Source organism: Nothobranchius furzeri, chromosome 7 (assembly GCF_043380555.1).
Source record: "Nothobranchius furzeri strain GRZ-AD chromosome 7, NfurGRZ-RIMD1, whole genome shotgun sequence".
Taxonomy (NCBI): Eukaryota; Metazoa; Chordata; class Actinopteri; order Cyprinodontiformes; family Nothobranchiidae; genus Nothobranchius; species Nothobranchius furzeri.
Genome location: NC_091747.1, coordinates 74,316,740 through 74,331,873, shown reverse-complemented (window position 1 = coordinate 74,331,873; position 15,134 = coordinate 74,316,740).

Here is a 15,134-nt window from a genome sequence, read left to right as displayed (position 1 = left end):
GCTCTAGGACCAAGCAGAAAACAACCGTTTGAGTTGAAGCCCATTTCCCATTAGAGCATACTGTAAAGATCCCCCCCCCCCCCCCCGTGTCCCCCCCACTTCTAAAGTGAAAATTACGTCCATGCCACAGCCCCTCCTGCTGTCCCCGTCGCTACCAACCCAGCCGTCGCTGTGGGTGACACAGGCCTGAACAGTAGCGCACCGTCCCAACCCACCGCTCTTATTTCCCCCCAGCGCCGTTTTGGGAAGAACATGCGCTCATTTTGCCCTACCTGGTATCGTGGGTGACCATGGCTGGAATATTCAGTAAAGCTGGATGCGTGCTTTTGTTTCCCATGTTGTAAGTTTGGAGGGAACAATGATGAGGATTTGGTTTTCACAAAACAAGGATTTAATAATTGGAAAACAGCACCGGAAAAGGACAAGGGATTCACAAAGCATGCATCAAGTCAATACCACATATAAAAAGAAAAAGCCTGGTCTGAAATGTCCCAAAGAGTGAACACAGGGGAAACAATGGGTAATTTAATAAGTCCCACACAAATCAAGAAAAACAGATACTATGTAAAAACTATTGGAGAAGTAGTTCAGTTCCTAGCAGTAAATGTACTGCCACTTCGTGGCAGCGTGGAAAGTGGTGATGATTTCTCTGCGGGACTGTTCTTAAAAATGATTGACTACACATTGGCCAAAGACTCCAAATTTAATTAAATAAACAAACACATCCCAGAAAATGCAAAATACACATCTCACAACATACAAAACAAAATTATTGCAACACTGGCAAGAATGGTATTGAAAAGAGCAAAGATAATTGTGACAAAGCAGATTATGCCGGGTTTTGCATTAAAAGTGATGGAACTAGGGACAGATGTGGAGAATCAGTCAGTCATGGTTAGATTTGTCTGTGGTGGCATTCCAGAGGAACTCCTGACCTATAGAGCGCTTAACAACCAGGCTCCAAGCTACCTATCTGAGCTTTTATCCCCCACACAACACTTCACGGAACCGTAGATCCACATCTGAAAACCTCCTGGCTGTTCCTCAAACCAGACTGAAAACCAAAGGGGACAGGGCCTTTCAGACTATTGCACCCAGACTTTGGAACAGTCTACCTTCAAATCTCTGTCTCTCTAACACTGTAGAGGTCTTTTAAAATCATCTAAAACTCACCTTTTCATCCAGGCGTTCCCTCCTCCAGTGAGTCGTGGAGGATGGCTGCTTATACTGAGCCAGGATCCTCTGGAGGTTTCTTCCTGTTAAAAGGGAGTTTTCCTCTCCACTGTCGCTGCATGCTTGCTTAGTATGAGGATTGCTGTACAGGTGCTGGCCAGTAAATTAGAATATCATCAAAAGGTTGAAAATATTTCAGTAATTCCATTCAAAACGTGAAACTTGTACATTATATTCATGCAATGCACACAGACCAATGTATTTCCAATGTTCATTACATTTAAATTTGATATTCATAAGTGACAACTAATGAAAACTCCAAATTTGGTATCTCAAAAAATTAGAATATTCTGAAAAGGCTGAATATAGAAGACACCTGCTGCCACTCTAATCAGCTGATTTACTCAAAACACCTGCAAAGGCCTTTAAAAGGTCCCTCAGTCTTGTTTTGAAGGCACCACAATCATGGGGAAGACTTCTGACTTAACAGCTGTCCAAAAGACAATCATTGACACCTTGCACAAGGAGGGCAAGACACAAAAGGTGATTGCTAAAGAAGCTGGCTGTTCGCAGAGCTCTGTGTCCAAGCACATTAACAGACAGGCGAAGGGACAGAAAAAATGTGGTAGAAAAAAGTGTACAAGCTCTAGGGATAACCGCACCCTGCAGAGAATTGTGACGACAAACCCATTCAAAAATGTGGGGGAGATCCACAAAGAGTGGACTGCAGCTGGAGTCAGCGCTTCAAGAACCACCACGAGGAGACTCATGAAAGACATGGGATTCAGGTGTCGCATTCCGTGTGTCAAGCCACTCTTGAACATGAAACAGCGCAAGAAGCGTCTCGCCTGGGCCAAGGACAAAAAGGACTGGACTGATGCTGAGTGGTCCAAAGTTATGTTTTCTGATGAAAGCAAGTTCTGCATTTCCTTTGGAAATCAAGGACCCAGAGTCTGGAGGAAGAGCGGAGAAGCACAGAATCCACGTTGCATGAGGTCCAGTGTAAAGTTTCCACCGTCAGTGATGGTGTGGGGTGCCATGTCATCTGCCGGTGTTGGCCCACTCTGTTTCCTGAGGTCCAGGGTCAATGCAGCCGTCTACCAGGAAGTTTTAGAGCACTTCATGCTTCCTGCTGCTGACCAACTTTATGGGGATGCAGACTTCACCTTTCAACAGGACTTGGCACCTGCACACAGTGCCAAAACCACCAGCACCTGGTTCAAGGACCATGGTATCCCTGTCCTTGATTGGCCAGCAAACTCGCCTGACCTTAACCCCATAGAAAATCTATGGGGTATTGTGAAGCGGAGGATGCAATACGCTAGACCCAACAATGCAGAGGAGCTGAAGACGACTATCAGAGCAACCTGGGCTCTCATAACACCTGAGCAGTGCCACAGACTGATCGAGTCCATGCCACGCCGCATTACTGCAGTTATTGAGGCAAAAGGAGCCCCGACTAAGTATTGAGTGCTATACATGCACATTCTTTTCATGTTCATTCTTTTCAGTTGGCCAACATTAGAGAAACAAACATTTCTTCATTGGCCTTTAGAATATTCTAATTTTCTGAGATACCAGATTTGATGTTTTCATTGGTTGTCACCTATAAATATCAAAATTAAACGTAATAAACATCGGAAATACATTGGTCTGTGTGCATTGCATGAATATAATGTACAAGTTTCACGTTTTGAATGGAATTACTGAAATATTTTCAACCTTTTGATGATATTCTAATTTACTGGCCAGCACCTGTATAGTCACTGACACTAGTCAGTGACTTGATGCAATTTGCTGGGTTCCTTATATAAGAAACATTATTTCTGATTGGCTTAATGACCTGACCTGAATTGGAATGTTTATTATGTGAAGTGCCTTGAGACGACTCTTGTCGTGATTTGGCGCTTTATAAATAAACTTGAATTGAATTGAATTAAATGTTTCAAAATGATGGCTTTGTTTGGGTTCACACCTTCACTTTGTTTATACTCATGATTTTATCTTCTATTTTATCACTGCTATTGTTTTTCCTGATGTTTTTATTGGTTTGAGGTATTTGCCCTGATCTTTATCATGTTGTACAGCGCTTTGTGATTTATATCTGTGAAAGGCGCTATATAAATAAACTTTTACTTACTTACTTACTTACTTGTCAAGAAGACAAGAGCTAACCAAGCAGCGAGCAGGAGGTGGGGGTGCAGGAACTGGCAAGTTAAATAAGATGCAACGGTGATCTGAGATATAAATGTACTCGGGACAAACACTGCATTTAGACCCAGGCTAACAACAAAATGCCCTCTGGTGTGTGTATGTGTGTGTGTGCGTGTGGGTGTGAGGAGCTGAAACATCTATAAAAGGAACCCTTCAGACCTGAGAAAGCTGGAGCTGTTTGCTCATGAGGACTGGGTCAGAATACCTCTTGACAGGTGCAGACGTCTCTGAGACTTACAGAAATCTCCAGATCACAGGGATTGCCTCAAAAGGTGGATCAACAGAAACCGAAGGAACCAGTTGACCTGGAGTTTACTGAAAGCTGATAAAAAAGAGGAACTTTAAAACAAACAAACATGAAGGCTGACTTGGTATCATGTTGAAACCTACTTTGAAACTTCAACATGTAAAATAATTTAGAGCAGTGGTTCCCAAAGTTAGGGTAAAGTAGAATAAAAATTTGGAAGCACATCTTCCCTTTAGTTGAACACGACTAGTGGTTCTCTTGTTTGTGGTGCAACCTGCTACATTTAGGGGTTTTGTGGGCCAGAAATTAATGAGTGAGGGAACCTCCTCTGTGGTGGTCGACCATCAGATGTTTATTTGTTCAAATTAAAATCAAACAATTAAAAAATGTGAGACATTTTGCTTTCCCTTTTGAAAGTTGTTACTCAATAATCATCAAGACAGGGTGTCAAAACTAGTTCTTAATTCATGTGCTTGAACATATTTATATGTTAAAGGTCAGCTTGTTTAGGAAGTTTGTAAAAAAAAGTTGATGATTCTAGTTTTATTGCTGTCAAACAACCAACAGATGGCAGTGTGATGCCGAGAAACAGGAAGCTGGTGATCCCCCTGTCCCAAAGTGTTTAATGCAGAATGATTTTAACCTGAATGTTTTTCTTTATCACTAAAATACACCCGGTGCTTTATTTCATCCTTTTTCATTGCACTTTCTGAAACACCATGTTGAACTCTGAAGGTCTTTTGTTTAAGAGACACATTTAACCTCCGAAAGGCGCCTTTATTACCGTCCTAGTTTAAATCAGTGTGTGCTTCTTGCATCGTTTTAGTGTTTTGTCATCAGCACCAGTAGAAAAAACCAAACACCTTGGATCCGGGTGGTCATTGCTCCAGGCACTGCTTGTGATCCATGCTGAGGAGAAGGAGGGGAGGAGGTAAACTGATATGCAGATGGGAAATGACTGGTCCCAGTAAACACCTGGAGCCAGAGGGAAAATGGGATCTCATTCACATGCAAGCTCTCCACTACTGCATTTGCATCCACTTCACGTCAGAAGATAGGCAGGTATCTCCTGACTTCCAGCTTGAGCTGTGAATGCAGCGTCTCCTCCAACACATTCAGGGTTCAGGCTGTGTTTCTGTGCAGGAACATATTCTGTCATTTGCTGCAGCGGGTGAAAACCGTGCAGCCTCCTTCGGCTTCAGATCATCACTTCACGACAAAAGAGGCCTTTCATTCCAGCCGCGGGGAACGTGCTGATTTCCTAAACGCTATTGATTGAAAATGGCACAGCTGAGGAACGGCAGAGGAGCAGTGAATGCATGACAGTAGATGCTCACTTTTATTTTCTCCAGCTGTTAGCTCTGCTGTTGGCATTGATGGGAGCGGAGGAGATGGCTGCCCCGCATCAAGAGTTTTGGTTATAAACACACAAAAAAAAAAATCAACGGTTTTGAGAGGTTTTCCTCTCATCAGACTGAAAATAACGTTTTCACCCACAAATATTCTGGTTTTCTCTTGTTGCCTCTCTGGTTTCACATCCTGGCACCATTGACACCAGTTTAATAACTGGTAAACAGTCATTATATCCTGTTTGAGGGAAATTCAGTGCAGGTGTCAGTACGCACCCCTGCATTCATGCATTAGCCTCATTGTTGCTTATATAACGATGAGCTTGTTTGTGCCCCATCAGCACCCCACATGCTGCAGATACGTGAGTGGGAGGAAGGAATGTCATCTATCTCAGCATTTTGTTAGCACTGGCATCCAACATGGCAGACTCCCCGTCTGAGTCGCTTAGCACTGACGGCTCGCGGAGAGGTTTCGCCTGTCTGCTTGACTCAGTTGTCCCTTAATTCTGCTCTGTTTCTTCAGATTCCCCCCCCCCCCACCCCCCACCCCCCCCACCCCCATGTCAGGGCGATGCCACAGTTATGGAAGTCTTACATAAACCTGGTGTTTCTAGCTTGGGAATGAGATGCTAAATGGGGACAGGAGTGAGTGATGCACACCCACACATTAAAATTTATCATATAAACCTAATAAAGATGTCACTGGTGGGGGGTGGGGGCCTTATAAGCTCATATTTGCCTGTGGCAGCACAGTGAAGTTCAGGATTCAGAGCTGGGTTTTAATCCCAGTGTACTAAAACACCCGCTCCACTGCTGTTCAGGTGAGATTTCCGCGTCAAAGACAAAGTGCAGCTGAATGTACAGAACTAGTTTTACATGTGATCTTTACTGCAGCAAATATAAACTAAAACAGGGAACCGCGGAAGTTCGAGGGGCGGGGCCATGAGGGCATCGACCCTTTATGAAATCTGATTGGACACCTGAAGTTGCCCTGTCCTGTCACTCATTTGTCCTTAGTGCAGTCATCAGGTGGATGCAATTCCAAGTCCAAACACTAGTGGTGCTAATGAGCCAAATAGGGATTTCCAGCATGAAATCCTGTGTAAGGATGATGGACTGATGCTTGGCTGCTCCTGTAAACCTTGTGGCCCGTAGACATGAATGTGCCCATTGGGCACTGGAGAGGGTGACAGCCATATTAGATGGGCCTCCTCACTCTCCAAAGTCGCTGCAGAGTGAAAACTATGCCCGCTTTTGTGCAGCCTACGGTTGTAACAATCTGCGTACTATTGAAAACGGATAACGTGGAATTACTGTTGACTTTTCCACTGTACCTGGTGGGATTTATATCTTCTTTGATTTGTTTAATTATATTAATATTTTAATTATCATACCATACCATGCGTGATTTTGTTAAAAAAAAACTTGATAAAATGTGTTTTTTAGTTAGGTAAGCACCTTCCTCAGTAGAAATAAATGCACCGGGGTGGTTGGAGACCCATCTAAGATGGTGGCCAGCCACTACGGCAGCTTCAATCGGCAACCCCGTGTTGTGGCCGTTTGATGGCCCCATACTCAGAAAAATCCTAGATCCGCCCCTGCCTCAGACGTGTTATCCTGAACTGTTTGCAAAGATTCCAAGTTTCCTGGCGTGAGTCACACGGCACCACAAATATTTATCTTTGAAAATAGCCCCGGAGGTTATGATGTCACTTGGAACTCTTCTTTCAGCTTTCATTCGTCTGCAGGTGTGAGGACAATGAGGTCACTTTGGGACGTGTTGGTGTCCAAAATGTGGAAAAGAAAGGAGGAAGAATGGGTAACTTCTGACTATATTACAAAAATGTGTGCAGCATTTGCGCAGATGTCATTCGTTTGTGATTCTTGAACTTTACTTCCATAAGTTTGTGTCTCCAGCTGGCAACAATCACACCACTACGAGGTAAGAGCTTGAAGGATCATTCCTCCATCATGTTTTGTTTGTTCAGGCTGGCTTTGGTGTGACCTTCATCACCCTCTCCTTGTTCAGCTCTCCCCACCTATTCCACCTTCCTCCGGATCCACTGATTTCCCTCTTTCCTTTTCACTCTCTCTCTTTCTTTACATTTTTAATCACAGTTGTCTATTTTTACTCATTTTAAATATATTTTTAATAATTTTCTAAACTCTTTTTTATATTTTTACATGTTTGGTTTTTGTGAAGCGCCTCGTGATTTTTATCTTGAGAGGCGCTATAGAAAAGATCTCTTCTTCTTCTTCTTCTTTGTTACAGTGATGATGGACCAACATCCACACATAGCCGTTAAGAAAATGGAAGTAAGTCCAGGATTTATCCACCTAAGAGAATGAAGAGAGATAACATTTAAGTTTTTAAAAAACGCCATATTAGACTGAACTGAGTCGGTGGCGTCATCCAGGGGGCACCTGTTCTCGTTTTAGTGCAGCAGAAGTAGAGGGGATCCACCTTCCTGCAGCTATGGGACATCCACGGGGCTGAGTCACCCCTCTAAACTGACGTTTAGAGGACCAGACAGGGAAAAGCCCAAGCCTCCCCCTCTGCAGCGGCGGGGATCACTCCTCATATGTACAGACGTGGTTTATTGGGTCACCTCCATTCTCACGACCTGGCTGCAGGAGCAGACTGCTGATGGATATGAGCAGAGGCAGATGACGCTATGAACACTGATATGTGTCGCGGAAGATGATGTGCAGACTTGCAGCAAGACTAAAACTAGTTGCCTGACTTCATCAAAGAGAATCCAGCCAACTTTTGAAGCAGCAGAAACACTGTGGGCTGAGATGCTGCAGTGTGATCATCCAACAGAGTGATTGGTCAAACCAGATTAATTATTTAATTAATGAATGTAATGATTCAGGGTTTTAGTTCATCTGTAATAAAGTTTGGTTTCTCTCACTTATCGTTTTTCCTTTAGCTCCTCTTTTATTGTCAGATTGTTCCTGCTGTCTGTAGCCACCGTTTTCTCTGTGAGGCTTTGTTGCAACCTGCACCAATGTGCTCGTGTGGTAAGTGTTTAAGTAAAGCGGGAGCATGAATCAGAGTGTAGCGTGCTCCTGTAGCCTCAGAGCCTGCAGCGTCTCGCTCCACCACACCCCTGATGCTTCATGCTGTGCATCAATGTATCAGGAGTCTACAGGCACTGGCAGGCAGGGATCCGCTCACGCTCTACAGACTCAGACTGTTTCAGTTCAGCTTGCATCTTGACTTAAACACTCCTAATGTAGGCTTCGTGTTGCTCAGCATGCCAGCACGCTGTGGGATGGACTGCTGCTGTTGTGCATGAAAGTTTCCTTCAAGCCTCAACACAACAGAACAACCTACTTTTGTGTTTCTTCACCCTGAGTTAAAAACTTCTAATACGAAGAAGATAGAAAATAATATATGTGAGTGATAAAGTGTAATCACTTCCAAGTCAAGCCACATGCTGATGTGTGACTTTTGGACACTCATTAAAAATGACTGACTGAGGGTTTAGGGGAGGAACAGCAATGAAGGTATGCAAGCCCACAACTCTGCCTCCTTGTCTAGGTGCTGGGTTGTCACCACTCTGGAGGTTTTACAGAACTAACAAATGTGTCTCCATTCCTGGAAATAAGAGCTGCTCCATCTGAAGAGCGATGGATATTATTTCTCCAAATTAAAGCGTGTTTTCCCCCCAAAAGCATGCCACTTATCCAAATTGCTCACATTATCAGCTAAGCTGGTCTGTCAGGTTTGTGCTGCAGAAAATAACAACAGCAATTCCTTGAGTCAAGAGGAGATGCATGAAAAACTGATGCGAGGGGAACCTGACCTGGCATACATTTGTGATGTGTTTGGAATGAGAACGTGTTTCCAAAGTAGCTTAAAGCCGGCCAGATGGATGACGGGATCAAACGAAAATAAATAAATTTGAGGATAAATTTAGGCAAAGTCAGGTGCAGAACATTCTGGTTCCTGACCTACAATGAATTGGGGCTTTTATTTTGTTCTGGGAGAAAGGATGATTGGAGAATGAGAGTTAAACATGTCTGTATAAACCAAATCATGTCAGATTCTACTCATCTGTTCTGTGGGGTACCCCAAGGCTCTATTTTGGGTCCACTGTTGTTTCTACTGTACACACACACCTCTTGGACAGATAACTTTCATTTAGTTTAGTTTATTTCATTCAATCAAATAAAAGTTACATTAAAACAATTCATGTTCACAAATAATCATAAATGAAAAGGAGCAGAAAGAAGCAAAAACTTATAAGATCTGCCCCCTTTTCACGTCAAGACATTAGCTGTTCAACTCAAAGCCTGTCGTTCACCTACTCCCCACCCCCAACACCAAACAAGTCTATTAGCCTACGTAAGGTCTTATTACTTCATCATGATACGTTTGACACTTTTTTTTAATACAGAAAATCATTTAGATTGTTTTATTTCACTGTCGAGACTATTCCATAAATAGACACCTTTAACTGAGATACATCTTTCCATTATCGCTGTTTGGAATCTTGTTTTTTTTTTATAAATATCAGTTCTTTTTAGATTGTAATTGCTTTCTCTTTTTACTAATTTCTTTTGAACATTTATTGGTAGAACTCCTTTATGTGCTTTGTACATAAGTTTTAATAAATTATATTCTACTAGTTTGTCAAATTTCATTAGGTCTAGTTGTGAAAACATTGGATCAGTATGATCCCTGTATCCACTTCCACTGACTCTCACTGCTCTTTTCTGTAAAAGAAAAATTGAATGTGTATGTGTTTTGCAGATACTTCCCCATACTTCGATACAATATGTCAGATATGAAAGAATTAACGAGTTATACAGAATATGCAAAGCTTTTATGTTCAACAATCCCTTCGTCTTATTTAGTACTGAAATAGCTCAAGATATTTTAGTTTTAATCTAATTTATGTGAGACTTCCACGATAAATGTTCGTCAATAATAACACCTAAAAACTTAACTTATTTTACTCTTTCTATCTCAATTTCTTCAACATTTGTGATACATCAGCACTTTTTTTACTACTGCAAAAAACTATAAACTTAGTTTTGTCGATATTTAAAGCCTATTGATATCAAACCATATTTTAATTTTTGTAAATTCATTTTCATCTACATTTAAAACATCTTTTATATTTTCTCCTGAATAAAATAAGGTAGTGTCATCTGCAAATAGTATGTGCTAGTATGCGCTTGAATCATTTTGAAACCAAAGCAATATCATTAATGTATAAAAGAAAGAGTAATGGTCCAAAGACCGATCCTTGTGGTACTCCACAACTAATATTATGTATAGAGGATTTTATATTATTAATTTCCACAAACTGTCGTCGGTTTGTCAAATAACTTCAGACCCACTCATGTGCTACTCCTCTAATCCCGTATTTGTATAATTTATTTAATATTACATGATCCAGTGTATCAAACGCTGTTTGTAAATCTACAAAAACACTCACCGAATATTGTTTATTGCTGTTGAAATCTCTTCTACCAAGTCAGTTATTGCTGTTGCAGTTGACCGATTAGAACGAAACCCATGTTGACTATTATGCAAAACACTATGCCTATTAATAAACTTTTCCAATCTAACAAATAATTTTTCCAGAATTTTTGAAAACTGTGGAAGCAGTGATAGTGGCCTATAATTAGAGTATTCATGCTTATTTCCACCCTTATAGAGTGGCATCACTCTAGCAGTTTTCATATTTTCTGGAAATATTCCTTTAACAAATTATAGATTGCATATATATGTAAATGTATATATGTAAATGGTTTAATAACTATGTCTATGATGTTTTTCACAAGAGACATATTCATAGACATAATCATTTGAAGTCTTGTTCGGACACTGTTGCACTATTTGTAATATTTCACTCTCATCTACTTTATCAAGAAAAATACTATCCACAATATCTTTTGTTTTTCCAGTATTAGAATTTAACTTTAGGAATTTGTTTAGCTAAATTTGAGCAGATGTTCCTAAAAAAATGTATTAAAGTCATTTACAATTTCTTTTTTATCATAAATATCCATCTCGTTTTTTATAAAGTAATTTAGTATTTGTGGTAGTACTTTATCTTTTTTTTAGAACTTTACCAATTACACCCCATGTGTTCTTTGTGTTATCCTTGTTTTTATCTAACAATTGACTGTAATCGTCACGAACAGAACTCAGAAGACCCGTGAAGACGCCAAACACAGTAAAAGTAGATAAAGTCTTCTATTTGTTGAGGAGTTACCAGGTGGGCGAGGCTGGAGACAGAGTCGAAGAGGAGGCGAGGGTCAAAACCAGATTGGACATGCAGAAACAGGGAACAGGCAGGAGACGTGGTAGAGGACAGGCGAAGGTCGTGGTGGCAGGCAGAGTACAAGGCAGGGGTCAGGAGAAAAACGAGGTCCGGAGGCAGAGATCAGGCACGGTGGATGGCTGGAAGATCTACTTGCGATGGCGTTCAATAATCTGGCCCTGAATGACTGGATGGCTGGTACATTTGTAGCAGGGGAAGCAGGTGTGAGTGATGAGCTGAGGAGTCAGGAGCAGGTGAAGTGGATGAAGCGGATGACAGGAACAGGTGAGATGAATGGAGTCGATGAGGTGCAGACCGAGGTTGCTAGCGAAACAGGGCTTGGCTGGAGCTTCATGAGGGGACCAGGTGTGCTGCATGAAGGCTGAATGAAGAGGCAGAGTAGGGTGAAGGATTGGGAGTCATGACAGTAATACTCCCTTTTCTGACATTTTATAATCCATAATAATTTGTTTTTATATTTTTATATCTCACTTCTGATTCTTTTGTCCTAAGCTTCAAAAACCTTATATATATATATATATATATATATATATATATATATATATATATATATATAATTATTTTTCTTGCAGGCATTTTTTATACCATTCGTCATCCACGGTTTGTTAATTTTCTTGGCATTACCTCCTAATTTGGTCATTTTACAGTTCTTATTGTACAAAGTCAACAGTGTGTTCATGCAAGTATTATAGGCAATATTCACGTCATCTTTGTACACATCATCCCATTTCTGCTTCTTTAGGTCTTCTTTAAAGGCATCCAGTGCTGTGACTGATCTATTTCTTACACATACTTCTGTTGTGTCTTGGACAGGTGTACTATATTTGCGCTAAAGAATAGAAAATATGGGAAGATGGTCACTCACATCCGTCAGTAAAATTCCACCTAATAACAACGTAGCTTCTGTTTTCATGTTAGTAAAAATATTATCAGTAATAGTTGCACTATGTGTTGTAATCCTAGTTGGTTTAGTGATCATAGGGAACAACCCTGTGCTATACATAGAATTCATAAACTCCTCTAATATATTCTGCCCTCCCTCTAGATCTACATTAAAATCACCACAAAGAAACACAGTTTTACTTTGAGACTTATCAAACACCTCAGTTATTCTATCTGTAAATTTCTCTACACATGACCCAGGTTTCCTATGTGATGATAATATTCTTACTCATTTCATTGATTATCTCTACTGTAACCATTTCCATAATATTACTAATAACAGTTGTCATGTGCCCCATAAGTTTACATTTGAATTTAACATCAACATATAAAGCAAGCCCTCCTCCCCTTTGATCGATTCTATTGGCATAATATAAATTATAACCCTCAATCTGAACATCATTTACATCAGTTTCCTTTAACCATGTTTCTGTCACCGCAATTATACTGAAGCGTTCACTAACTTGATTCAAATGATCTGTTATTTTTCCTAAATTACACTTTAAACTACGGCTATTGAAACAAATGATAGTCAGTGCTCTGTCTATCACAGGCCCTATTATATCATTATGTTCTCCCACTGTATAATATTTACATTCATTAATAACAGGACAAAGCAAATTATAATCTGTATTATTCTCTAATTCATGTATTTTATCATTAATTTCATCTACTGAGTTAATATGTGTGTCCATTCAAAAGTTAATGAGTCCATTCAGTGTTTGTATCTGTCTGACCTTGTTCCTTTCATGGTTCAGTACTGGCTGCCTCCTCCTGGATCCTTCTCTGTTTGTACTTATCAAGTTCTGTCATGTTTTTTATTGGCTTCACAGGTCCGGCCAGGTCACGTATCCATACCATTCCATTCTGGGTCCAAGTGCCAGTAATTTTCTGTAGTTTCCTGAACTTCTTTGCTTCTCTTGCGACTTCCCCATTCTTTATCGTCAAGTGTTTATTGAAAAACACCTTCGTTCCTTTCAGTTTTTTTGCTTGCATTAACACGTCATTTTTCTGCTTCCTGCTGGTGAATCTAATTATTATAGTTGGTTTAGCTTTGTCCGTGTTCCTGGGCAGTGTGTGGCAGATGGATATTGCCTCACTTTTAATGTTTACGTCCTTACTTTGCAGAAAGCCTACCACTTGTTGCTCCAACGACTGTAGTTCATCCCGCAGTGCATCCTCTGTTGTGTCGGCATTAACTGCAGCTCTGGCATAACATTTATGTCGCGTTTCCAGCCCGGTTATCACCAGGTCCCCTCTCCGCGTGTACTGCTCCAACTCGTCAATCCTCTCCTCCAACAAAGCTATCTTCTTGTCCCATTCCGTCAGCATTGTTTGTAACGATTTCACTTCATTGACAAGTTTAAACAAACACTCCTGCTGCGATGTTAACTTTGTCAGTTCACCCGACATAAAGTATATGGAGCGCTTGATATCCTCCATGTCGTCCGTAGCCGGCATATCTTTGTTTGTGTGTGTTTTTAGGCATTTAGTATTATTTAACCCAATCTTCAGTTGAATAGCTAGCGCTAGCCGAGCTAGCAACACCGCCGCTGGAGGCCAAGTCACAGCAGCTTATTTACCATTTTCCCGGACTGTTTGTTTCCCGTTCACACATGGGGATGATGGTGTTTGACATCAGCGGAGTCAGAAAACACTCGGTCAAGTCAACTGCCCCAGCTCCTACAGCAAACTCTCCCGTTCGAACCGCTTCTTTGTTCAGCTGAACTTACGGAGGGTAAACTGAAAACGTCAGCCCAGAAGGAAGGGGCTGGGAACACCAACGAAAATTGTCCACAAAAATCCCTGATAACTGATTCTTTTCATAATGTCTCTTATCACCTATATGCTGATGATATTCAGCTGTACTGCTCCTTTAAGGATTCTGAGTTCTACAAACTGTCTGAATTACTAGAGTGTCTATCAGCTATCACCAGATGGCAAGAAGATAACTTCCTTCAGTTAAACTCTGAAAAGGCTGAATGTATGATCATTCCCCCTGAGAGCATGGTTCCCCTGATTAATCTAAAACTTGGTCATTTATCTTCTGCTGTCAAGATGAACTTACGGAATTTGGGTGTTGTTTTTGACCAATCAATGTCTCTTGAAGGCCACTCAAAAACGTTGGTCGAAACAGTTCTGATCACTCAAGAAATATCTCCAAACTATGAAGGTTGGTGTCAAAACATGAACTTGAAATGGTTATCCATGCCTTTATCTTCTCATGTCTAGAATAATGTAACACACTCTTCAAATGTTTTAACAAAAAAGCCCTTGACCACCTTCAGTTGGTCCAGAACTCTGCAGCGAGGCTCCTAACTGGAGCAAACAGAGGAGCACACATCACTCCTATTCTGATGTCTCTGCACTGGTTACCCGTTAACTTTAGAGTTCTATAACTTTCAGGGCTCTACATGGTCAAGCTCCTCCCTATATTACTGAACTGTTAAAGCCTTATGCTCCAACCCGAGACCTTAGGTCCACACACCAGAACCTTCTAGAAGTTCCAAAGAACAGCCGTGATGTCTGCTGAAACAACATCTTTATCTGCTGCTGTTCCGTCCCAAGATGAAGGACACTTCAAGATTTTACAATAATAATTTTAAATAATAATTTTAATAAACTCTTTGACTTTATTACGGTTTGTTACAATCATCATAATAATCATCTGGCTCAGTATAAATGTATTTTAATTACTGAAACGACTTATTATGCTTTGGGTAATAATATAATTATTTATGATAAAATAAAGTAAAGTTAAAACACCTCACATGTCTTTATTTCATGACCAAGCTTTCTGACGCTGAGGGAGTGTTCTGAAGGTTTTGTTAAAACCAAATCTCGCAGCTGTAAGTTCAGTTCATGAACCATACCAGGAGATGAGGGACAGCCGCCCAAGCCTCT